Below are 8,582 nucleotides of genomic sequence, written 5' to 3'. Positions count from 1 at the left end.
GCTCCCTCCTCCCAAGCCGCCCGCGGAGGGACCCCATGGCAGCCCCCTGCCCTACAAGAGGAGGAGTGGGGATGGACACACCGGGTGTAGAACCCCCCTCCAAGGATCCACCTCCCGCGGCCGCAGTTAAGCAGCGGGTCCCCTCTGCCTCCTTAAAACAGGGGCTGGAAGGGGGAAAACGTGGAAGAGGGGGGAAAAAAAGTGTTATAGGCTTTTTTTTTTTTCCTTCTTTTTGCCCTTTTCCTTTTTTTTTTTCAGGTGCTAAAAATATTATCAGGAAATTCTTTTCAGGAATGCCATGTTTTAAGTTACACTCCAGGCTCAAGGGCCTCTTTGTTTCCACTGGAGGAAAATAAAGAAACAACACACCCACCCCACATCTATCACCAGCAAATGGTTTTATCAAGCCAGAGTTCCCACAAAACTGTGGGGCTGCCCCCTGGGAGACCCCAATGAAAAGCATCACTGGGTTTGATCATTAATTCATAGTTAATCACGGGTGCTACCGCTGGGCAGGTGTTGGGCTGAGGAATCGAGTCAGGGGGGTGAAAAGGGGGATGCTCAGTGCCCCATCCCCTTCCCCTCCCACCTCCTGGTGCCCAAACAGCCCATCCTGTAGCAGGAGCAACCAGGGTGTGCAGGCATAGCCAGGGAGTGGGGAATGCGAGGGAGAATTCCATCATTCAGCCCTATATGGGGCTCTGGGAAAACCACAGAAAGCTGTCGCCTGCCCCTGGCTGCTGGGATGGTGTCAGAATCCATTCCCTGGCTCCAGAGGTTTTCCGTGTTATTCTACAGCCCTGCTGTATAAATATGCTCTTCTGTAACAATTGTGAGGTACAAATTGAAAAGAACCCAAGGAACAAATTATGTAAAGAGCAAAGAGCAGCAAACAGCAGTGGGACTGGGCTCGGACCAGCCATGGACACTGGCATGGAACGTTTGCCTCACCAAGGGGACCAGCTCTGCCATTGGTGTGAGGGAGCTTCCAAAATCCTTGTGCAGTGCTGCTGGCTGCCAGGATCATCACCTCTCTGTAGAGCAGGCGAACTGAGGCATGGGGGTGGAAGCCCAAGAGTGGGCCTGGGTACAGGGGTCACCTTGCAGTCATCGGGGATGCAGCACCCAGGGCAAAGCTGCAGGGATTTGGAATGCCCATGGGGCAGTTCTGCACCCCTGGTCCCCCACAGCACCAGGATGTGCTCCCTCCTGGAGTGGCCCTTAAAGCCAGACTCTAAGATCTGCCCAACCCTTTGAGATGCCAGAGGCACCTCAGCTGGCTCCAGGACCAAACATCATGCTGGCAGTCAAGCCCCGCTGCTAAACATAGTGAAGTGTCCCTGTCCCTTTAAAAATCTCCTGGAAGAAAATGTTAAAAGGAAAAAAAAAAGGGGAAGGAAAAAAAAAAAAAAAAGCTAAATCCAAAATAAATAAACGGCCACATCCGGATTTCTCCCCTGAGACACTAATAAAGGCTTTATGAGTTTGATATGAATTACCCTCCTTGGCCATTTACAGCTGATCTTCTGGAAGGCGTTAGGCTGCTCTCCCCTTCCCTGGCCCGGCGGATGCTGGAGCAGGGAACACAGTGGGGGCACCACCACCCCCTCCATACATCCCATCTGAGACCCATCTCTTTTAGGGATCAGCTGGGGTCTTCCAAAAAACTGGAGGCTTTCACAGCCCTGCCGTGCCATGCTATGCCCCACTGCAAGCGCAGCTCCCAAAGAACATGGGGACATGGCAGTACCAACCTGACCCCTGTCACAAGCATCCCCACAGGGGCCAACCCTGGGTTCCTGCCAGTGGGTTTTCCCTCCAGGGATAGGCAGGGCAGGCAGCAGCCGCCCTGAGTGTGAGGAAAGGATTTTCTTCCAGGCAGGCTGTGCATGGGAAAGCAGTGCTGTGCTCCCCCTGTGCTGTCCCAGTCCAGCTCCCCGGGACGTTAAATTGAAAGCAAACCGAGTGGGGAAAACAGCTGTGGGGCCCGGCCAGCAGCCATTTCCTCTGGGCCAGGAGCTGGAGCTGGTGCGAAGCTGGGCTCTGTGCTGGGAAGGCTGGGAGGAGCACAGCGGGAAACAGCCCTTTCCCTTCAACATCTGGCCAAGCTCTGGCCACTGCCACCATTGCCTGCTCCTTATTCAGGAGCAAATGCCCCTTTCCTCTGCCTGCAGCTGCTTTTAGGGTGCTCAGCTTTTTTGGGTGCCTCCAAAATGGATCTGGGCCCACCCCAGGGGGTGGGGTTGGTGAGGCTGTGATGCTGGACTGGGACCGTGCAGGTCCAGGGGCATCCCAGGTGCTCATCCCAGGCTTCCCTTGCCCTTGCTGGCATCCACAGCCAGTGATGCTCCTCAGCAAAACACCTCGGTGTGGGTCCCAGGAGCATTTGGACCTAGTGCTTCCTTTTGGGCTGTGTAGGTACCTGGGCAAGTGGGTTGGGGAGGCCAGTGGGCACCAGGCATGCTGCGGTGCAAGCTCTCCCACTGCAAAGCTGCACTGGAGGGGCAGGAGGATGTCCCCTCCAGGAGTGAGGGATGGAGGCAGAGGTCCTTCAACTGACCCCAAGCCTGTGTTTCCTCAGCATCACAGCACCGGGATCTCCCGCTGCTTCCCACGAAAGGCAGCCCTGGAACAAGCACAGAGCCCTACCCACATCCTCCCCCCAGCCAGGCCCCCCGCGTTTTCGATGGGGAACGTGTGGAAAGGACCAGGGGGAGCTATTAATGATCCAGAGAGCGTTCAGCACAGATGCTTTCGGGCGGAGGGGCCTGCAGGTCAGCACATGGTTTGGATTTGGCCTTCCCCCTCCCTTCAGCTAATTAGGCTGAGCACAAGAAAGCATTCCCAATGGATGCCGAACACGTGCGCGGCACAAGCATCACCTCCTGCGGGGGTGAGGGGGTGAAGAAGGCTCCCAGGGGTGCGTGAAGCAGCCAGGTACCCCAGGGAGGTACATGGGAATTTGGACGTGGAGGGAGGGAACGAGGTTTTAATGAAGGGGTTTGAACTCGTTGTCTGGCCTGGGTTCAAAGAATGCAAGAACAGGAATCACGCGCATAAATGCGGGTGGTGGGAAGGGCTGGCGGGCAGCCAGGAGGACCGAGGTTACTGCAACACAGGGCTCCCGCTCTCCCTGCACTGCCCGAGCCCACAGCCATGCCCGCCTCTGCCCTACAGCTCTGCAGGGCCATGGGAAAAGGAGAATCCCTTCCTCTCTTGCACCCCCTTACCTCTCCCCAGTACCCACAGACACCCTCAAACTGTGTGGTGGAGGCACCTGGGGGGCTGTGTGTCAGCTGAGCTATGGCTGAAAGGTCACCACTGGGTGACAGCTGTGACCCCTACCTTGCTCCAGCCATGAGAGCCCCAGGCAAGCAGAAGGAAAACAGGGCTGGGGGCTCCAGGAGCTGCCATTTTCACACTGTTCCCTGTCTCCTTGAGGAACAGCAGCTTGCAGTTTCTTGGTGGTGCTGGAGGGAATGCTGCAGTGCCACAGGGACACAGGAGAGGAGCTGTGGCTATGTTGGTGACTGGTGACACCAGTGTAGATGGGGATGTGAGACCATTTAGATGCACGCAAATCTCATTTCATGGGGGAAACCCTGGCGCAAAGCTCTCACCCCTGCACCGCAAAGGCCAAATGTTTGAAATGCTGAAGGCACTGCCAGCTCTGGAGGGATGGGGATGCCACTGGGTATCCCTGCCACCCCTGGCACCAAGAGCCACCCTGCAGCTCAGCTGCCACCCTGTCACTCCCCATGACAGTCTCCAGCCTGGCCGCACAGCCTGGGGAGTACAGGGATGCAGCACTTCACCAAAGGATTCCTCCAGCTCCTGGTTGGGTCCTGGTGCAAGGGACAGTACCAAAACCAGGATGTGAGTCTGAAACTGGTGCTCAGTGAAGTTCTGTCCCCAGCTGGGGCTCCTGGCAGCTGGCAGCTTGAGTTGATACAAATGAAAGCCTCCCACTGCCATGGTCCCCAAACCACATGGATGAAAATCTCAAACCTGCCGTGAATCCACACCAGCAAGTCCAGCAGCCCGCAGGGCCAGGGCCATCCGTGAGCACCTCCAGCATCACAGCATGGTGTCGGAAAGCAACACCGGATTTCCCAATCCAGCTGAAAGCTCTTCAGATGTTCTGCTGCTTTGATTATTTGACAGACCATGTTTTTTAAATTATTCTTGTATAAATATTTACGCATTTTTACAAGAACCATGCTTTGAGCAACAGGCCATGGCAGAGGGGAGGGGGCTGGATGCTGGATTGCTCCATCCCTGTTTTGCAGGTCAGCTGGGGGTTGAGCAGGATGGATGGTGGGGGATGCCAGGTTGCACCCGTGCCCGGGCCCCGGGCGATGCACACTTGGTGCTGACAGCTCCCTCCCAAAAAAGAAGTGACTGGTTGGTGTGATCCTGCCCCTTCCCCTCGCTCCCTGGCTTTCCCCTCCCAGAGGAGCAGAGCCTGGCCAAGCACTGGATGGGCTGGCAGCCAAACTGCCTGCTGTGGGGTGCACACTGCCAGCTGCTGCTGGAGCCCCATGTAGCCCCACACACGTCCCAGGCCTTGTCCCTGGCCTCGTGCCTGGCCCCTTTGCATGTCCAGGTCTGAAAAACACCTCTTCCAGCCACCCCGAGCCAAGAAAGCCCATCGCTGCCCTGCCACTGGGCAGCAAGGCACGGAATAGCTGCTGGCAGGATGGAGACCACTGCACTGTTCCCCACAGCTACACTGGGTACAGCTCCTTTGTCTCCCACTCCAGCATTGCACCCCAGCACAGCCTTTGCATCCCAGACCAGGTCAAGGAGAAGGCAGTGGGTGCCAGAAACCCCTGTGGGCATCCTGGAGAGAGAAGGGGGTGGAGGGGTTGGGGGGCTCTGAGGGCAACTCCAGCAACCATATCTGCTCCCGAAGCCCTGGGGCCAGGGCTGCATGGGCAGTGATGGCAGAAAAGCCTCCTGCTGTTGTGGGGGCCCTCCCCGCCAGCCCCATCCTGCTCCCCAGGACTGTTGCTGTGTTTTTTAGGAAGGATGAGGGTGAGCTCCCCCCCTCCCCCACCCACAGATGGGATCCACAACCCAGGCTTGCGTTTTCCGCTGAACTCAGCAGAAATTCACTCAGAAGGTCAGTGACCAGAGAAAGGGACGATCCATCATTAAATAAATTGTTTTCATTTCCCAGGATAAAGGGGAGGAAAAGGGGGTGGAAGGGGGGGGGGTGTTGGACCGGGACTGAAAGAACAAGGCAGGAAAACCACCCCCCGTGCTCCCTGCCGTTAGAGCCTCGGCTCCTTCTCCGTGCTCTCACAGGGTTTTTACAGCCAAAGCTCTTAATGTGATTATAATAATTATTTCTTTCCTAGCATTTTTTTCTTAATAAACAGCCTCTTTTGAAACGTCGCTGGGGGAAGCCAAGACTCCAGCTGAGCCCTGGCCCGGAGGAAGGCGCAGGGGCTGAGGGAGCGTGCGAACGTGCGCGGGTGCGTGCAGGCAAGCACGTGTGTGCGGGAGCATGCGGGCGCCCATGGGGGCACCTTGGAAGGGGGTGACTCCACCGGAGCATGCGAGCACACCCCGGGCTGTGAGCACCCTGTGCTTCCGCCGGATGAGCAGGCAGGGGGCTCCTCTGTGTCTCTCTCATGGTCCGAGTGCCCCGTTGAACCCCCCCTCATACCCCTGCTTTCCTGATCCTTTCTGTGTTACCCCCCAGCTCCAGGGCCAGGCTTTGAAATCTGTTGAAAAGAAAGCCCTTTTTTGCCAAAATAAACAGCCTGTCATGTTAAATCACTCTCCCTTCCTCTCTACCTCCCCTGCCTGCATCTCCTGTCTCCATTCCAGCCTTTTTGCTGGGGGCCATGCCACTTGGGGTGAACTCCTGACTCAGGCAGTGCTGGCGCTGGGGCCGGTGCAGAGCCAGGGTGCAGGGGCAGAGCATCACCTACCTCCTGCATCCCAGTCTCCAATGCCAGCTCCTCCACCTGCTAGCTCAAACAACTGATGATGTCTTTCTGTGGCAGTGGCATCTTGCAGGGCCCAGGCCTCAGCCGTGACGCTGCACATGGCATTCTTAAGCTCTCCATGACCCAGCAGTGTGTGCTTGCAGCCCAGAAATTCAACTGTGTCCTTGGCTGCATCAAAAGGAGCGTGACCAGCAGGTCGAAGGAGGTGATCCTGCCCCTCTGCTCTGGTCTCATGAGAATCCCCCTGCAGTCCTGCATCCAGCTCTGGGACCCCAACACAAGATGGATGTGGAGCTGCTTGAGCAAGTCCAGAGGAGACCACAAAGATGCTCTGAGGGCTGGGGCAGCTCTGCTATGGAGACAGGCTGAGAGAGATGGGCTTGTTCAGCCTGGAGAAGAGAAGGCTCCACGGAGACCTTAGAGCAGCTTCCAATGCCTAAAGGGGCCAACAAGAAATCTGGAGAGGGACTTTTTACAAGTGCATGCAGTGACAGGACAAGGGGGAATGGCTTTGGGCTGACAGAGGGGAGATTTGGGTTAGATATTAGGAAGAAATTCTTCCCTGTGAGGGTGCTGAGGTGCTGGCACAGGTTGCCCAGAGAAGCTGTGGCTGCCCTATGCCTGGCAGTGTTCAAGGCCAGGTTGGACAGGGCTTGGAGCAACCTGGTCTAGTGGAAGGTGTCCCTGCCCATGGTAGGGGGTTGGAACTGGATGAGCTTTAAGGTCCCTTCCAACCCAAGCCATTCTATGATCCTATGGCGGATCAAGCTGGGTGAGGGATGCCAGGGGCTTGCTGCAGCCACCTATACACCTCTGCCATGTCGAGTACTCCCATGCCCTGCTTTTTGTTTTTTTTTTCCCTGTTCCTCACTTGCCCTTGCTCTTTCGGGGCTGTTTTCTCTTTCCTGTCTCTAATGGAGTAAAAATTCGTAGAACCATAAAATGCTGAGATGGAAAACAAGCAATTAGCTCATTCAGCCCTGCCCCTCTGCCAGTGCCAGGCCATTCCCCACCAGCCTCCCAGTGACTCGTTTGGACTGAGCACCATGCGCTCCAGCCATGTCTTCCATGGCCTCACATTCCTGCTAGGAAATCTTCCTCAAAGTCTCACCTCCAGTGGTGACGTGCCATGTATGAACACATCACTGGGTTACATGTCCTGGTACTGCTTTCAACGCCCGGCCCTGCACTGAGCCTGGCTGTGTGACTTGCCCCAGCACAACCCCCCTGTGCCTGGTAGCATGGGTAGCTGCTCCTCCAGGGCCTCATCCTGGTCCCTTGGCTGTTGAGGAGAGGAAAAGGAAGGGGAAATGGAAGAAAAAAAAAAAAAAAGAAAGGGAAAGGAAGAAGGGGAAAGGGGAGCAAGGAAGGAAAAAGAGAAAAGGAAGTGGAAGGGGAAGGAGAAGGGAAAGGGGAAGGGAAAGGGAGAGGGGAAGGAGAAGGGAAAGGGGAAAGGGAAGGAGGAAGGTAAAGGAGGAAAATAAAAGGGGAAGGAGGAAGTAAAAGGGGAAAGGGTAAGGCTCTGGCCTGTGGGAAGGGGCAGGGGGCATGATTTTGCAGTACCTATCTCTCAATGGTGCCACCAGAAGATCCACAAAGTGCGGATGCCAAAGGCAGTGAGGAGCTGGGGGGGGGGGGGGGGGGGGGGTGTCACATTACACTTGTTCCTCCTGGCACCAAAGCTCTAGCACTGATGGGAGCAGGACATCAGGGTCGTGCTGTTTCCCCCACCAGCGCCAAGCTGTCTGAGGGGGCACCCTCATCTCCTCACCTTGATCAGCCAGTGGGTCACCCACCATCCCCAGGAATCACAGAATGGTTTGGGTTGGAAAGGACCTTAAGATCATCAATTTCCAACCCCTCTGCCATGGGCAGGGACGTCTCACACTAGACCATGTCACCCAAGACTTTGTCCAACCTGGCCTTGAGCACTGACAGGGATGGGGCATTTACCACACCTGTGGAAAAGTTGTGCCAGTGCTCACTACCCTCACAGTAAAGAACTTCTTACTCATATTTAACCTGAGCTTCCCCTGTTTAAGTTTAATCCTGTTCCCCCTTGTTCTATCGCTACAGGCCATGACGGAGAGTCCTTTACGGGTACAGCATGCACCTCCCCTCTCCGGGACTTGTGGGAGATGCAGGAGGACTGGGGTGCAGCCAGGAAGTCAGTGCGGAAGCAAGAGGCAGCCTTTGCTCTGTGGTGGCCAGAGCTGCCCTAACCCCACGGGCTGAGCCTGAGGCAGGCAGCTCTCTGCAGGCTGAAGGTGAGCGAGGTCCGGCTCAGCTCAGCTCCGAGCGCAGCCCTTCACTCCGCAGCACCTGCTCCCCCTGGCGGCGGCTGGGCTGGGGACCGCCGCTTCCCGCTGCCCGCCGGACCTGGGGTCCTAAGCGCCGGTTTGCGCGTCCTCCCGTGGCGATGCTCCCCGCAGCCAGCGCCGTCGCCGACAGCCGTGCCGATGGGAACCCACGGAGACCGCGGGGCCGGTGTTACCGGGGTGACAAGGGGCCTACTGGGGGGGAGCCTGGCCGGGACCAGGGCTCTGCCAGGCCGACGGGCAGGGGCGTCTGCGCACATCTGGTAAGCTTGAGCCTGAGCTTGAGCCTAAGCCTTGTGTGTCC

This window comes from Pezoporus occidentalis, unplaced genomic scaffold, assembly GCF_034315485.1.
Source record: "Pezoporus occidentalis ecotype Australia unplaced genomic scaffold, CSIRO_AGI_Poc_V1 ctg151, whole genome shotgun sequence".
In the NCBI taxonomy this organism is placed as follows: Eukaryota; Metazoa; Chordata; class Aves; order Psittaciformes; family Psittacidae; genus Pezoporus; species Pezoporus occidentalis.
The sequence above is the reverse complement of the archived record's forward strand: the minus strand, read 5'-3'. Positions refer to the sequence as shown.